Raw genomic sequence first — 17,053 nt, forward strand, 5'->3', positions numbered from 1 at the left:
AAATTCTCAAAATGTCAATATTAACGTGTCCTTTTTTGCGCATCTTAGGGAACCTTTATGAACTGAAGTCCATGCTCCATAGCTCTGGGATCAATTACATTACATTTAAGTTTAGTTTGTAAAGTAAATTAGTTAACTATATTAGACATTTTTCATGTACTCGTTCTACAAAGGAGTATCTTTTGCCTAATTGCATTAAAGTTCCCAACGGACCGAAAAGTGATTATTTGGCGTCTTTTGTGATTTTGATTTTATTTCGAAAATTGAACCGTTAAACTAAAACGGTCCTATTTAACACCGCCAATAATATTGCTCCGGCAAATCCTCAATTAGAAAATCTAGGGATTCACCCAACGTGATCGCATCTCCAGTTTCCTGGAATTTGGAAGCGAGACGATGAGCGACATCACAGGTGCTTGATACGGCGTCGTCGAGCGAAGTCAAAGGAGGATCCGACGCCGCTCACCTCTCAGTTCGAATCCGCCGCCGGCAAACAAGTCCCCAACTTCGACTATATCGCCACCGTTTCTCAAACCAAGTCACAGGCCGCAACAATCGTCGCCAACGATTTCCGTCAAAAAGTATTCCGAGTACAGGTAAGACTCTTGGGCGTCTATCAAGAAAACTAAAGTACTGTCCATCAACATTGCCTCCACATGGATCATCTCTTTTGTGAGAAAGCCTATGATCATTCTTTTTTCGTTACTTCTTCAATTCTGATCTCGGTTTTTTTTCTAAATATTATATTTGGCTGTTATAATTATTCAGGTCTGAGATCGGGCGTTTACGCTCTCTGTTATACTATCTCTGCCACCATGAACAGGTCATCTTTTTTTCTTATGTATGTCCCATACCAGCAATTCTTTGACAAATATTTTTTGTCAGATTTGTTTGCTAGTTCGGATGGAAGAACTATGTATTGAGTCAATTCTTTTATTGTTTCCCTATTACTGATTCTCTGTTGTTTTGATCAATCTGTAGATCAGATCAGCTCAGTCTTAATACATTTTAGGTAATATATATGTACTGTTGGAGCAATCGAATGAAGCCAGAATTATGTATACGTTTGGGGGAATGAGGCGAGAGTTTTCACTTTCAGATAAGTTCAGATACGTTCTCTGAAGATAATTTTGTATTGTAAGCTTTTGGCGTGTGCTCAAATCAGAAGTGCATAATGTATATGCTTATTTGCAGATCCAGCACAAATGGAGCTCTTATATGGTCTGTGAGACAGCATCTTTAAGTTTCTTGAAGTTAAGTCTGTGTCTCATGTATCTGCCTTCAATCTTTCTTCTGCTTAGTCTTTTGTTTTTGATCTTATAGTTATAAATTTCGAGCCTTTTGGCATGTTCTCAAGCGTGTTGTTCTCAAGTTTGATCCACGTATACAATGTCGTATTCCTCAGATTTTGTTTTGCCTTTCAGGACCATCGCAAGTGGAACTCTAATATGGCTAAGATAAAACCACGATACACTTTGCCCTTAACAACACGGAAAAAACAAAATCCAGTTCTGGCAGGTTTGGCTGGTTTGCACCCTTTGCCCTTAACAGATAATTAAGTTGATGTATCTCTCATATTGTCAGGTCCTTTAAGAACAGCAGTTTATAGTCTGGAGAAAGTTGTGTATGCCTTTATGTGTTCTCTAATCGCAATGGAAGACAACCTCTAGAACTGCATCTTCTAGTTTCCTAAGTTTTAAATATCTTTTTTTTCCAGGTAGTCGTTTGACTTTTTCTCTTGTAGTTTCAAGTTGCATTCTCCTTCTTTCTTCTGCAGTAGTAAAACTAAGATTTTGTTATGTTCACAAATCTGAAACATGTATATAATGTCCTACCTTTCAGAGACCATTCTGTTGATGTCAAGACCATTTCTGCATCTTAATCCTTCTGCCAGATATGTTGCCCTTCCTCTTTTTAATATGCTTTGTCGAATGAAATTACATTCTCAGTATTTCACCTGCACATGCATATTTCGTTCTCTATGTGAACCTTTGAAAACTAATTTGTAGAAAAGTGCTTGATTACGATTATTTTAAATTGTAAACTTTTGGTGTGTCCTCAGATACTGTATGCGCTAATGGAGCTCTAAAATGTCTCTGATACAACATCTGGAATTCCATTTTCAAGTTTCCTTTTGTTTCATTGAGTCTTATGTATTTGCGTTAAACCACTACACTGTCGTTTTGCCTATTTCAGGTCCATCGCAAATGGTGGGCTATGAGAAAAGCTCTAGAGTGTCATCTTCTTGTTTCTGAACAGGTATAAAAATGTTTATGAATGTTCTTTTTTTTTTATTATTGTTTGTCGTTTGATTTTTCTCTTATATTTAAAAAAATCTCCTATTTTTGGTCTCTCGGTAGATTTATAGTTAGAAAATGCTCTTCTATTAAGTGTTTCGAAGTGACGAAAAGGCTTTACGACCATCAACACGATGCTCGACACAGTGACTACATCTTTAACCTTGAAGTTAAGTCTGTCTCCCATCTATGAACATTATTTTTTGCTACTTCTTCATTCTGATCCCGTTTCTATCTAAATATTATATTTGACTGTTTTAATTATTCAGGTCTGAGATCGGGCGTTTACTCTCTCTGCTACCATGAAACAGGTTCATCATTTTTATGCATGTCTCATTCTATCTCTGCCACCATGAAGAGGTCATCTTTTTTTTTTAATGGATGTCTCATACCAGCAATTCTTTGACAAATAGTTTTCGTCAGATGTGTTTGCTTGTGCCTGCTATGAATCTTCAACACACTAGTTCGGATTGCAGAAAAATGGAAGGATTACGTGTTGAGTATTCTTTTATTGTTTCCTTATTACTGATCCTCTATTGTTTTTTTGATTAATATGTAGAACAGCTCATCTCATTCTTAATACGTTCTAGATAATATATATATTGTTGGATCAATCGAATGAAGCTAGATAAAAGTTAAATTGATGTATATGTTTGGGTGAATGAGGCGAGAGTCGGTTCACTGTCTTTGGAGTTTCTCTTTGACGATGATTTTGTATTGTAAGCTTTTGGCGTGTTCTCAAATCAGAAGTGCATAATGTATATGCTTATTTGCAGATCCAGCACAAATGGTGTCTAATATGGTCTGTGAGACAACATCTTTAAGTTTCTTGAAGTTAAGTCTGTGTCCCATGTATCTGTCTTCAATCTTTCTTCTGCATAGTCTTTTGTTTTTCATTTTATGGTTATAAATTTTAGCTTTTGGCATGTTCTCAAGTCTAATTTGAGATTATCTCAGATTTTCTTTCGCCTATTTCAGGTCCGTGAATCCATGATGTATCAGGTCCATCGCAAGTGGAGCTCTAATATGCATGAAGAATCCACGATGTATGAGAGATTAAGTAATGGATATACATGCTCTACTTAGAACCTTTTGGCATGGACAAAAGTAATGGATATACATGCTCTACTCGGATATAAATTCAAGTGGAGCTCTAATGATCATTAACATTTGCATCTTTTGTCCTTAACAGGTAATTAAGTTATTTATATCAATCATTCAACATGTACATGCTCTACTTAGAACTGATACTCCACCCCTGCATCAAAACTGAATGATTCGCCTTACAAGTCTTAATGTCTCTTGGGTTTATCATGCATGTTCTGGAAATCGTTGGAGAAACCTGGCTTGGAACCCCGCCTAAGCCTCTGCAAACACCTAGTAACTTTTCTTCTTGTTCAGTTCACTCAGTATTTAGTATTGCTGAGAATTCGTTTGATGTATCTCTCATATTGTCAGGTCCTTTAAGAACAGCAGTCCATAGTCTGGAGAAAAAGGCATAAAACGGTTACAGAGAAAAGCACAAACTTGTCAATGCCTTTATATGTTCTCTAATCGCTTATGTTTAGCAGTTTGGAAGACAACCTCTAGAACTGCATCTTCTAGTTTCCTAAGTTTTAAATCTCTTGTCTTTTCCAGGTAGTCGTTTGACTTTTCTCTTGTAGTTTCAAGTTGCATTTTCCTTCTTTCTTCTGCAATAGTAAAACTAAAATTTTGTTATGTTCTTAAATCAGAAACATGTACCTTTCGGAGACCATTGTGTTGATGTCAAGACCGTTTCTGCATCTTAGTCCTTCTGCCAGATATGTTGCCCTTCCTCTTTTTAATGTGCTTTGTCGAATGAAATTACATTCTCTGTATTTCTTCTGCACATGCATATTTCGTTCTCTATGTGAACCATTACATTTGAAAACTAATACAATTATTTCTGATTTTTAAGGTATGACATCACTTTAGAGGGCTATATTACTCAGCTGGAGACGTCAGACATGTGAAGCTTGAGGTATGAAAATGGAAATATCAAGATTCACTTGTGGCAGCTGTGATGAGAACTGGGCAATGAAATATTTTTGCTGATTAGCACCTTAGTATAACATGTTAGCAGAGAATTCTTTGGTTTAAATGAGTCATTCGACTCTTAACTTTTTCTAACTATACTTGTTTTGAACAATTTATAGATTGGCCGCTCGGACTAAGCTGGTGACAGAGAGCAAGAACTGAACCCCGCACTATATTTCAAACCATTGGTAAGTTTGTATCTAGTCAAATATTTAATAAACCCATTCGTCCATAGCTCTGGATAAATTGCATTACATTTAAGTTTAGTTTATAAAGTAAATTAGTTAATTATATAAGACATTTCTCATTTACTTGTTCTACAAAGGAGTATCTTTTAAATGGTTCTTATATTTTTAGTTTATAAAGTAGAACAGGTGGAGACTCTTGAGCGTCTTTTGAGGAAACTAGTTCGTCAACATCGCCTCCACATGGAGCATCTCTTTTGTGAAGGCCTATGATCATTATGTTTTCGTTGCTTCTTCATTCTGATCTCGTTCGAATCTCATTCGTGATCCTGATCCAAATTTGAAGATAAGTTCACTGCCTGTGGAGTTTCTCTTTGACGATGACTATAAGCTTTTGATGTGTTCTCAAATCAGAAGCTCATAATGTATATGCTTATCTGCAGATTCAGCACAAATGGAGCTCTAAAATGTCTGTGAGATAACATCTTCAAGTTTCTTGAAGTTAAGTCTGTATCCCATGTATCCTCAATCTTTCTTCTGCTTAGTCTTTTTGTTTTTGATTTTATATTTATAAATTTCGAGCCTTTTGGCATGTTCTCAAGTTTGATCCACGTATACAATGTCGTATCTCTCAGATTTCGTTCTCTCTATTTCAAGTCCATCGCAAGTGCAGCTCTAATATGGCTAAGATACAACCACGATGTAGTCTTTCTATCAAGTTAACAACACGGAAAAAGCAAAATCCAGTTGTGGCAGGTTCGCCCTCTTTTGTCCTAAATAGGTAGCTAGATTATTTACATCAGTAATTCAACATATACATACTCTACTTAGAACTGATCATGTAGCTTTTGGTTAAGTGAAAAAGAAAAACTGAACTACAGATACCACTCTATCGAAACTGAATGTACGCTTTACAGGTCTTAATGTCCAAGTTACTATACACATCAAATATGATATCACCTTACATTCAACACATGTCTGTTAGGTTTATCATGCATTTTCTGGTAACACTCTCTTCCTTGCTTACTTAACTTCCTTATTTACTAGACTTGTTTAACTTCTTTATTCCTTACTCTGAACTAACCTTCTAGCTTAATATATTTAGATCTTCTCGGCTACTCGTTGAAAGTAATACAGGTAGAGATTCTTGAGCCTCTCTCAAGGAAACTAAAGTCCTAGTTCAACAACATTGCCTCCACATGGATCATCTCTTTTGTGAAGGCCTATGATCATTCTGTTTTTGTTACTTCTTAATTCTGATCTTGTTTGTATCTAAATATTTCATTTGACTGTTTTAATTATTAAGGGTCTGATATCAGGCATTTACTTGCAATGCAACCAGTCACTGAACAAGGAACCTTATGAGTTCTCTGGCACCATGAAACAGGTTCATCTTTTTCATGAATGTATCATACAAGCAACTCTTTGTCTAATATTTTTTTTTTCAGATGTGTGTGCTTGTGCCTATTTATAGAAGTCAGATATTCATTCTTACTTCCCTAGCTTTTGCAGGACATGTTCAGTATTAGAATCTCTAGTTCAGATGGCAGGAAATTTGACGAATTAAGTGTTGAGTTAATTACAAAGAAAATAATTATATAAGGTATCACTTAACCATTCATGAAGGACGTTGTGAAAATGATTAATGATCATCTTGATTATTCTAACAGTTTTAGTGAAAATGAGTATATCAGATCAGGTACTACGGTCTTAAGAACGTTCTGCCTATTTCAGATCCATCGCAAGTGGAGCTCTAATATGGCTACGAAACAACCACGATACCATGTCATCTTCTTTTTTCTAAATCAAATCCCCTGTCGGGTTAACACCTTTCGGCTGATTTGCACTCTTTTGTCCTTAACAGGTAAATAAATTATTTATATTCGTTTAGGTGGAAAGGAAAAACTGAACTACAGATACTCCAACCCTGCATCAAAACTGAATGTACGCTTTACAGGTCTCTTAATGTCCAAGTTACTATACCAATCAAATATGGTATTGCTTAACGTTCAAAACCTTTTTCTTAGGTTTATCATGCATTTTCTGGAAACATTTGGAGAAACCTGGCTTGGAACCCCGCCTTAAGTCTCTGCAAACCACTAGTAAGTTTTCATCTTGCTGAGTTCATTCAGTATTTAGTATTACTGAAAATTCGTTTGATGTATCTCTATACTGTCAGGTCCTTTAAGAACACTAGTCCATACTCTGGAGAAAAATGCATAAAACGGCTACAGAGCAAGGCACACAAACTGTAGAAAAGGTAATCAATAGAAAATGACGGGGGCTATTAAATAGTACTGAAATTTTTGTCTGCCTTTATATTTTCTCTAATCGCATATGTATTGAATACAACTTCTAGAACTGCATCTTCTAGTTTCCTATTGTTTAGTCCAAGTAGTTGTGTTCACTAATATTTCCATTTTTTCTGTTGTTTTTGCCTACACAGATATAGTCACGAATGAAGCTTCCAGATATCATTCAGGGAACTACAGAGTAATCTTACCAAACTTTTAAGTATGTTCAATCATTTTCTTTTGGTCTTTTGATTTTGCTTGTATAAATTGATATTCTCTCTGTTTTCCTCTGCAGCAACAGATTCCATAGTCTGATGTGGTGTATCTCAGAGAATGTTAGATAGGTTCTCCCAATCACTTAAATTTTCGTTGCTTTTTCATTCTGATCTCGTCTGAATCTAAACATTGTATTTGACTGTTTTAATGATTCAAGGTCTGAGATCAGGGGTTTACTTGCAACCAGTCTCTAAACCAAGAACCTTATGAGCTTTCTGGCACAATGAAACAGGTTCATCTATTTTATGCAAGTCTCATACCAGTAAATTTTTGTCAGATGTGTTTGCTTGTGCCTATTATGAACTAGAATTCAGAAAAATCATGCTTGCTTGCTTAGCTTTTTCAGAACAAGTTCAGTATAAGAATCTCCAACAAAACTAGTTTGGATGGCAGAAAATTTGATGAATTAGGTGCTGAGTTAATTAATATATAATGTTTCACTTCATCACTTAATTATTCATGAAGGACGTTGTGTTGTACTTGTAATATTTCCTCATTACTGATCATCTACTCTTTTGATTGATCTAACACTTTTAGGTGAAAATTAGTAAATCAGATCAAGACCGTCTTAACACGTTTTAAATAAATAAATACATTATTGGAGAAAACGAATGAAGCCAGACAAAAGTTAAATTGATTTATATCTGCTGGATTCCTTTAAAATTTGTTTATTATATATGCATTTGGGGGAATGTGCAGTTCAGGTCAAGGGCGACAGGCAGTTCAATCCATAGTGGTTGTCGTGATCCTGATCCAAATTTGAAGATAAGTTCACTGCCTGTGGAGTTTCTCTTTGACGATGATTATGTATTGTAAGCTTTTGATGTGTTTTCAAATCAGAAGCTCATAATGTATATGCTTATATGCTTATCTGCAGACTTAACACGTTTTAAATAAATAAATACATTATTGGAGAAAACGAATGAAGCCAGACAAAAGTTAAATTGATTTATATCTGCTGGATTCCTTTAAAATTTGTTTATTATATATGCATTTGGGGGAATGTGCAGTTCAGGTCAAGGGCGACAGGCAGTTCAATCCATAGTGGTTGTCGTGATCCTGATCCAAATTTGAAGATAAGTTCACTGCCTGTGGAGTTTCTCTTTGACGATGATTATGTATTGTAAGCTTTTGATGTGTTTTCAAATCAGAAGCTCATAATGTATATGCTTATCTGCAGACTCAGCACAAATGGAGCTCTAAAATGTCTGTGAGATACATCTTCAAGTTTCTTGAAGTTAAGTCTGTATCCCATGTATCTTCAATCTTTCTTCTGGCATGTTTCTATCTTTTGGTTTTGATTTTATAGTTATAAATTCGAGCTTTTGGCATGTTCTCAAGTTTGATATATCCACGTATACAATGTCGTATCTCTCAGATTTCGTTTTCTCTATTTCAAGTCCATCGCAAGTGGAGCTCTAATATGGCTAAGATACAACCACGATATAATCTTTCTGTCGAGTTAACAACACTGAAAAGCAAAATCCAGTTGTGGCAGATTCGCACTCTTTTGTCCTAAACAGGTAATTAGGTTTTTATATCAGTCATTCAACATATACATGCTCTACTTAGAACTGATCATGTAGCATTTGGTTAAGTGAAAAAGAAAACCTGAACTACAGATACCACTCTATCAAAACTGAATGTAAGATTTACAGATCTTACTGTGCAAGTTACTATCACCCTACATTCAAAACCTGTCTCTTAGGTTTATCATGCATTTTCTGGAAACACTCTCTTCCTTAGTTACTAGACTTGTTTAACTTCTTTATTCCTTACTCTGAACTAACCCTCTAGCTTAATATATTTAGATACTTCTCGGTTACTCGTTGAAAGTAATACAGGTGGAGACTCTTGAGCGTCTGTCAAGGAAACTAAAGTCCTAGCTCATCAACATTGCCTCCACATGGATCATCTCTTTTGTGAAGGCCTATGTTCATTATTTCATTACTTCTTCATTCTAATCTCGTTTGTATCTAAATATTTTATTTAACTGTTTTAATTATTCAGGGTCTGAGATCAGGCGTTTACTCTCTCTGCTACCATGAAACAGGTTAACCATTTTATGCATGTCTCATACTCTCTCTGCCACCATGAACAGGTCATCCTTTTTTCATGTATATCTCATATCAGCTACTCTTTGACAAATATTTTTCGTCAGATGTGTTTGCTTGTGCCTGTTATGAAATGGAAGTCTGATATTGATGCTTAATTCCTTAGATTATTTAGAACAAGTTCAGTATATGAATCTTCAACCAAACTAGTTCGGATAGCAGAAAAATGGAAGAATTACGTGTTGGGTTATTCTTTAATTGTTTCCTCTTTACTGATCCTTTATTGTTTTGATTAATCTGTAGATCAGATCAGCTCAGTCTTAATACATTTTTGATAATATATGTATTGTTGGAGCAATCGAATGACGCCAGAAAATGTTAAATTGATGTTATATGTTTGGAAGGATGTGCATTTCAGGTCAAAGGCGAGACTCGGTTCACTTTACTAAAAGTTTAGATAAGTTCCCTGTCTGTTGAATTGCTCTTTAACGATGATTACTTATTGTAAGCTTTTGGCGTGTTCTGAAATAAAAAGCTCATAATGTATATATGCTTATTTGCAGATTCAGCACAAATAGAGCTCTAATGGGCTGTGAGATAACCTCTGGAATTCTATCTTCAAGTTTATTGAAGTTAAGTCTGTGTACCATGTGTCTGTCTTCAATCTTTTCTTATGCTTAGTCTTTTGTTCTTGATTTTATAGTTGTAGATTTCGAGCTTTTGGTGCTTTTCCTATTTCAGGTCAGCGCAAATGGAGCTCTAGTGTGGCTAAGATACAACCACTATTCCGCCAGGTACGTGCTTCCCAGTATTTTGTTATTGTTAGTCATTCAGTTTTGTTCTTATAGTCTGAAGTTTCATTCTTCGTTTTGGTCCCAAGTAGTAAATTGTAAGCTTTTGTTACCATTCTGGTATGTATAATTGTAAGCTATTGTTTCAGCCTCGACTTAGTCTGTATTTAACCCCATCCTCCGGTTCTGAAAAACTGGACCACATCTTTAACCTTTCTCAGTTGAAGGAAGCTGGGAGCAAAACGAAACATAAGCAGGTGAATAACCCTTCTGATAGCATCCTATGTTTACAGTGTCGTATCTCTCAGACAGATAAAATCTATGTTAAGCATTTTCTATGTTCTCAAATTGATTATATATGAGCAGCAATGCAGGTCACTCGCCAGTGGAATTATACAAGGCATGAGAAACAACCTCATCTTACAGTTCTGTAAGTTTTAATCCCTCTTAGTGATTTTTTTTCTTTTATGTATTACTACTACCAAGGACGATACAGAGGATACAGAGTTTGGTTCATAAAGTAAATTATTATATCCGACATTTTTCATGTACTTGTTCTACTAAGGCGTATCTTTTAACTAAATTTTATATTTTTAGGTGAAAAAAGTATAAAAAAAGATAGATACACTCAGAAAGTAGTACAGGTGGAGAGCGTCTATAAAGTAGTACACTCAGAAAGTAGTAAAGATGGAGAGCCTCCAGATGGATCATCTCTTTTGTGAGGCCTATGATCATTCTGTTTCTTTACTTCTTCATTCTGATCTCTTTTGTATTTGACTGTTTTAATTATTCAGGGTCTGAGATCAGGCGTTTACTTGCACCCAGTCTCTGAACCAAGAACCTTATGAGTTCTCTGGCTACATGAAACATGTTAAGATTTTTATGAACTAGAAGTCAGAAAGTTCATGTTTACTTGCTTAGCTTTTGCAAAACAAGTTCATTATATGAATCTCCAACGAAACTAGGTCGGATGGCAGAAAATTTTTAAGTTCTTATGTTTAATTAATTGACATAGTCACTCTTTGTCCACAAACAAGGAATAACTTTGACCGAGAAAACAACATACTGCATTGTGTACACAATTTGTCTATTTCAGGTACACTGCTAATGGAGATCTAAAGTGTTTGGAAGAAATCTCTGGAATTCCATCTTCAGGTTTCTTTAAATTTCAGTGAGTCCCATGTATTTGCGCTTAAGCCTCTACACTGCCGTATCTCTCAGACACCGTTTTGTCTATTTCAGGTCCATTGCAAATGGAGCTCTTTAATGGCTAAGAAAAAACCATTACAGTGTCATCTTCTTGTTTCTGAATCAAATCCTTCTACCAGGTACAAGAACTGTTCTGAGTGTTCCCTTTTTTTTTTTTTTTTGTCGTTTCATTTTGCTCTTATAGTTCGAAATTACCTTCTCTTTTTTTTGGTTAGAAAATTCTTTTCTTGCAAGTATATAGAAGGGGCTGAATGCTCTTCCTGTAGTGTCAAGGACTCGACGCAGTCTGCATTTCTGAAGAAGGGAACGTTGCTCAGCAGAAGGATGCCTGGCAGAAAAACAAAAGAGAATCAGGTGATTAACCCTCCTGACAGCATCCTATGTTTGCAAAAGGGAATCAAAGAGTCTCTTTGCGCCATCTTGTTTCATCCACATATACAGTGTCGTTTCTCTTAGACATTGTTTTGCCTATTTAAGGTCCATCACAAATGGCTAAGATTCTTGTTCATGAAGTTTAATATTCTGTCAGGTATGTGTCTTCCCTACTTTCATTATGCTTAGTCGTTTGAGTACTTTCTTGTAGTTTCAAGTTCATTCTCCTTCTTTCTTCTGCAGTAGTAGAAAATAAGCTTTTGCTACGTTTTCAAATCAGAAACATGTATATAGAATCGTACCTTTCAGAGAGACAGCCTTTGGAGTGTCGGCTTCTAGTTTCTGAAGTTCAATCTTTCTGCCAGATATGTTGTCTTCTCTCTTTTTAATATGCTTGGTAGAATGAAATTTCGTTCTCTATGTGAAATAATCATAATAGTTTATTTCTGACGTTTTAGGTATGACATCACTTTGGAAGGTTATATTTGGATATGAGAAAGTATTAGCTCGAGACGCCAAACGTAAGAAGCTTGAGGTAACAACTTGACAAAAGGAAGATTCACCTGTGGCAGCAGTGACCAATACTGAGCAATGACATTTGGCTGATTTGCACCTCCTTTCTTTACACTCATCTCATCAATCTCGCCACCGCTTCTCAAGCCAAGTTTCAGGCCGCAGCAATCGTCGGCAACGATTTCCGTCAAAAGGGTTCCGAGTACAGGTGGAGACTCTTGAGCGTCTATCAAGAAAACTAAAGTACTGTTCATCAACATTGCCTCCACATGGATCATCTCTTTTGTGAAGGCCTATGAACATTCTTTTTCGCTACTTCTTCATTCTGATCCTGTTTCTATCTAAATATTATATTTGACTGTTTTAATTATTCAGGTCTGAGATCAGGCGTTTACTCTCTCTGCTACCATGAAACAGGTTCATCATTTTATGCATGTCTCATACTATCTCTGACACCATGAACAGGCCGTCTTTTTGTTTTTAATGTATGTCTCATACCAGCAATTCTTTGACAAATAGTTTTCGTCAGATGAGTTTGCTTGTGCCTATTATGAATCTTCAACAAACTAGTTCGGATTGCAGAAAATGGAAGAATTACGTGTTGAAATATTCTTTTATTGTTTCCTTATTAGTAATCCTCTATTTTTTTGATTAATATGTAGAACAGCTCAGCTCATTCTTAATACGTTCTAGATAATATTATGTATTGTGGGAGCAATCGAATAAAGCCAGATAAAAGTTAAATTGATGTATATGTTTGGCGGAATGAGGCGAGAGTCAGTTGAAAGAAGCCTCAGAGGAAAACAAAACAGATTCAGGTGATTAGCATCCTATGTTTGTTAAAGGCATCAAAGAGTCTCTATGTGTCATCCGGTTTCCCGTTTTTTTATCTACTCAACATATGCAATGTAGTATCTCTCATACATTGTTTTTTTGTTTAAGGTCCATCACAAATGGCTAAGATTCTCGTTCATGAAGTTCAACATTCTGTCAGCTATGTTTCTTCCCTACTTTTATTATGCTTAGTCATTTGATTTTGCGCTTGTAGTTTTAAGTTGCATTCTCCTTCTTTCACCTGCAGTAGTAAAATTAAGATTTTGTTATGTACTGAAATCAGAAACATGTATATAATGTCCTACCTTTCAGAGACCGTTCTGTTGATGTCAAGTCCACCGCAAAGGGAGTCCTAAAAGTTTATGATACTCAGCTGGAGACGTCAGACATATGAAGCTTGAGGTATGAAAATGGAAACATCAAGATTCACTTGTGGCAGCAGTGATGAGAACTGGGCAATGAAATATTTTTGCTGATTAGCACCTTAGTATAACATGTTAGCAGAGAATTCTTTGGTTTAAATGAGTCATTCGACTCTTAACTTTTTCTAACTATACTTGTTTTGAACAATTTATAGATAGGCCACTCGGACTAAGCTGGTGACAGAGAGCGAGAACTGAACCCCGCACTATATTTCAAACCATTGGTAAGTTTGTATCTAGTCAAATATTTAATAAACCCATTCGTCCATAGCTCTTGATAAATTGCATTACATTTAAGTTTAGTATATAAAGTAAATTAGTTAATTATTTAAGACATTTCTCATGTACTTGTTCTACAAAGGAGTATCTTTTAAATGAATCTTATATTTTTCGGTGAAAAGAGTATAACAGGTGGAGACTCTTGAGCGTCTTTTGAGGAAACTAGTTCGTCAACATCGCCTCCACAAGTAGCATCTCTTTTGTAAAGGCCTATGATCATTATGTTTTTGTTGCTTCTTCATTCTGATCTCGTCCGAATCTAAACATTGTATTTGACTGTTTTAATGATTCATAGTAGCTGTCGCGATCCTGATCCAAATTTGAAGATAAGTTCACTGCCTGTGGTGTTTCTCTTTGATGATGATTATAAGCGTTTGATTTGTTCTCAAATCAGAAGCTCATAATGTATATGCTTATCTGCAGATTCGGCACAAATGGAGCTCTAAAATGTCTGTGAGATAACATCTTCAAGTTTCTTGAAGTTAAGTCTGTATCCCATGTATCTTCAATATTTCTTCAGCTTAGTCTTTTTGTTTTTTTTATTTTATAGTTATAAATTCGGAGCCTTTTGGCATGTTCTCAAGTTTGATCCACGTATACAATGTCGTATCTCTCAGATTTCGTTCTCTCTATTTCAAGTCCATCGCAAGTGGAGCACTAATATGGCTAAGATACAACCACGATATAATCTTTCTGTCAAGTTAACAACACGGAAAAAGCAAAATCCAGTTGTGGCAGGTTCGCACTCTTTTGTACTAAATAGGTAACTAGATTATTTATATCAGTAATTCAACGTATACATGCTCTACTTAGAACTGATCATGTAGCTTTTGGTTAAGTGAAAAAGAAAAACTGAACTACAGATACCACTCTATCGAAACTGAATGTACGCTTTACAGGTCTTAGTGTCCAAGTTAATATACCAATCAAATATGATATCACCTTACATTCAAAACATGTCTCTTAGGTTTATCATGCATTTCCGGTAACACTCTCTTCCTTGCTTACTTAACTTCCTTATTTACTAGACTTGTTTAACTTCTTTATTCCTTACTCTGAAGTAACCTTCTAGCTTAATATATTTAGATCTTCTCGGCTACTCGTTGAAAGTAATACAGGTAGAGATTCTTGAGCCTCTGGCAAGGAAACTAAAGTCCTAGTTCAACAACATTGCCTCCACATGGATCATCTCTTTTGTGAAGGCCTATGATCATTCTGTTTTTGTTACTTCTTAATTCTGATCTTGTTTGTATCTAAATATTTCATTTGACTGTTTTAATTATTCAGGGTCTGAGATCAGGCATTTACTTGCAATGCAACCAGTCACTGAACAAGGAACCTTATGAGTTCTCCTGGCACCATGAAACAGGTTCATCTTTTTCATGAATGTCTCATACAAGCAACTCCTTGTCTAATATTTTTTTTCAGATGTGTGTGCTTGTGCCTATTTAATAACTAGAAGTCAGATATTCATTCTTACTTGCCTAGCTTTTGCAGGACATGTTCAGTATTAGAATCTCTAGTTCAGATGGTAGGAAATTTGATGAATTACGTGTTGAGTTAATTACAAAGAAAATAATTATATAAGGTATCACTTAACCATTCATGAAGGACGTTGTGAAAATGATTAATGATCATCTATTCTTTTGATTGTCCTAACAGTTTTAGTGAAAATGAGTATATCAGATCAGGTACTACGGTCTTAAGAACGTTTTGAATAAATATATGTATTGTTGGAGAATTCGAATGATAGTAGACAAATATTTAATTGATTTATATGTTTTTGTCATGCATTTCAGGTCAAGGCCGACAGTCAGTTCACGTCACAGTAGTTGTCGTGATTGCGTTAGCCCTGCATGTGGAGTTGATCTTTGACAATGATTTTTTATTGTAAGCTTTTGATGTGTTCTCAAATAAAAAGCATATAATGTATATGTTAATTTGTAGATTCATCACCAATGGAGCTCTAAATTTGTTGAAGTAAAGTCTCTGTTTCCTGTATCTGTCTTCAATCTTTCTTCTGCTTAGTCTTTTTTCCCCTTTGATTTTGTAGTTATAAATTTCTACCTTTTGCCTATTTCAGGTCCATCGCAAGTGGAGCTCTAATATGGCTACGAAACAACCACGATACCGTGTCATCTTCTTGTTTCTAAATCAAATCCCCTGTCGGGTTAACACCTTTCAGCTGGTTTGCTCTCTTTTGTCCTTAACAGGTAAATAAGTTATTTATATCATTCACTAGATCATCTATCTTTCGGTTAAGTGGAAAAGAACAACTGAACTACAGATACTCCAACCCTGCACCAAAACTGAATGTACTCTTTACAGGTCTCTTAATGTCCAAGTTACTATACCAATCAAATATGGTATCGCTTGACATTCAAAACCTTTCTCTTAGGTTTATCATGCACTTTCTGGAAACCTTTGGAGAAACCTGGCTTGGAACCCCGCCTTAAGTCTCTGCAAACCACTAATAAGTTTTCATCTTGCTGAGTTCATTCAGTATTTAGTATTACTGAAAATTCGTTTGATGTATCTATACTGTCAGGTCCTTTAAGAACACCAGTCCATACTCTGGAGAAAAATGCATAAAACGGCTACAGAGCAAGGGACACAAAATTATAGAAAAGGTAATGAATAGAAAATGACTAGGGCTATGAAATAGTACTGAAATTTTTGTCTGCCTTTATATGTTCTCTAATCGCATATGTACTGAAATTCTAGTTTCCTATTGTTTAGTCCACGTAGTTGTGTTCACTAATATTTCCATTTTTCTGTTGTTTTTGCCTACACAGATATAGTCACGAATGAAGCTTCTAGATATCATTCAGGGAACTACGGAGTAATCTTACCAAACTTTTAAATATGTTCAATCATTTTCTTTTGGTCTTTTGATTTTGCTTGTATAAATTGATATTCTCTTTGTTTTCCTCTGCAGCAACAGATTCCATAGTCTGATGTGGTGTATCTCAGAGAATGTTAGATAATTCTCACAATCACTTAAATTTGCATCCACATATACATACATGTACATTAATGCATTGCATTTGCATTAATGCTTGCTTTCTTGATTCTTTACTGGTTTGCTTTCTTACTTGATTCGTTATTTTCTTATTTGTTTCTTGTTTCCTTGATTTGTTGTGTTCTTTTGTTGCTTTCTTCCTTGTTTTTATTTGATTTCCTGGCTCCTTGCTGTATCTACTCGTTGTTTACGTTCTTATATACTGCTTCCTTGTATTTCATTGATTTCCTAAATACTTGATTCCTTACTAGCTTCCTGCTTTTATCATTTTCTTACTTGCTTCCTTGTTTACTTAGTTTTCTTAACTACTGGACTTGTTTAAATTTCTTCTCAGAACTAACCCCATTTCGTTATATAGTTCTTGGTTACTGTTCATCAACATCGCTTCCACATGGACCATCCCTTTGTGATGATCATTCTGTTTTTGTTACTTCTTCGTTCTGATCT

At 35.4% G+C, this 17,053-nt stretch overlaps 1 long non-coding RNA gene across 1 annotated transcript; it reads left to right on the forward strand.

Moving 5' to 3' along the window:
• The first annotated feature begins 220 nt into the window (after positions 1-220).
• On the forward strand, positions 221-16,583 carry LOC108823920 (uncharacterized). The gene is made up of 41 exons (XR_008938887.1): positions 221-672; positions 769-823; positions 982-1,717; positions 1,843-2,259; positions 2,361-2,657; positions 3,074-3,677; positions 3,756-3,935; positions 4,031-4,299; positions 4,475-4,543; positions 4,722-5,296; positions 5,458-5,755; positions 5,847-5,927; positions 6,053-6,325; positions 6,405-6,484; positions 6,568-6,642; positions 6,720-6,800; positions 6,987-7,054; positions 7,130-7,178; positions 7,268-7,342; positions 7,810-9,211; positions 9,468-9,958; positions 10,105-10,212; positions 10,322-10,385; positions 10,553-11,110; positions 11,198-11,283; positions 11,380-11,518; positions 11,642-11,693; positions 11,780-12,534; positions 12,712-12,867; positions 12,992-13,285; positions 13,461-13,529; positions 13,707-14,347; positions 14,484-14,780; positions 14,872-14,953; positions 15,082-15,172; positions 15,247-15,275; positions 15,384-15,474; positions 15,668-15,797; positions 15,913-16,040; positions 16,133-16,214; positions 16,380-16,583. It is a non-coding gene; the product is annotated as an uncharacterized LOC108823920 (long non-coding RNA).
• The last annotated feature ends 470 nt before the right edge of the window (positions 16,584-17,053 follow it).

Source organism: Raphanus sativus, chromosome 9 (assembly GCF_000801105.2).
Source record: "Raphanus sativus cultivar WK10039 chromosome 9, ASM80110v3, whole genome shotgun sequence".
NCBI lineage: Eukaryota > Viridiplantae > Streptophyta > Magnoliopsida > Brassicales > Brassicaceae > Raphanus > Raphanus sativus.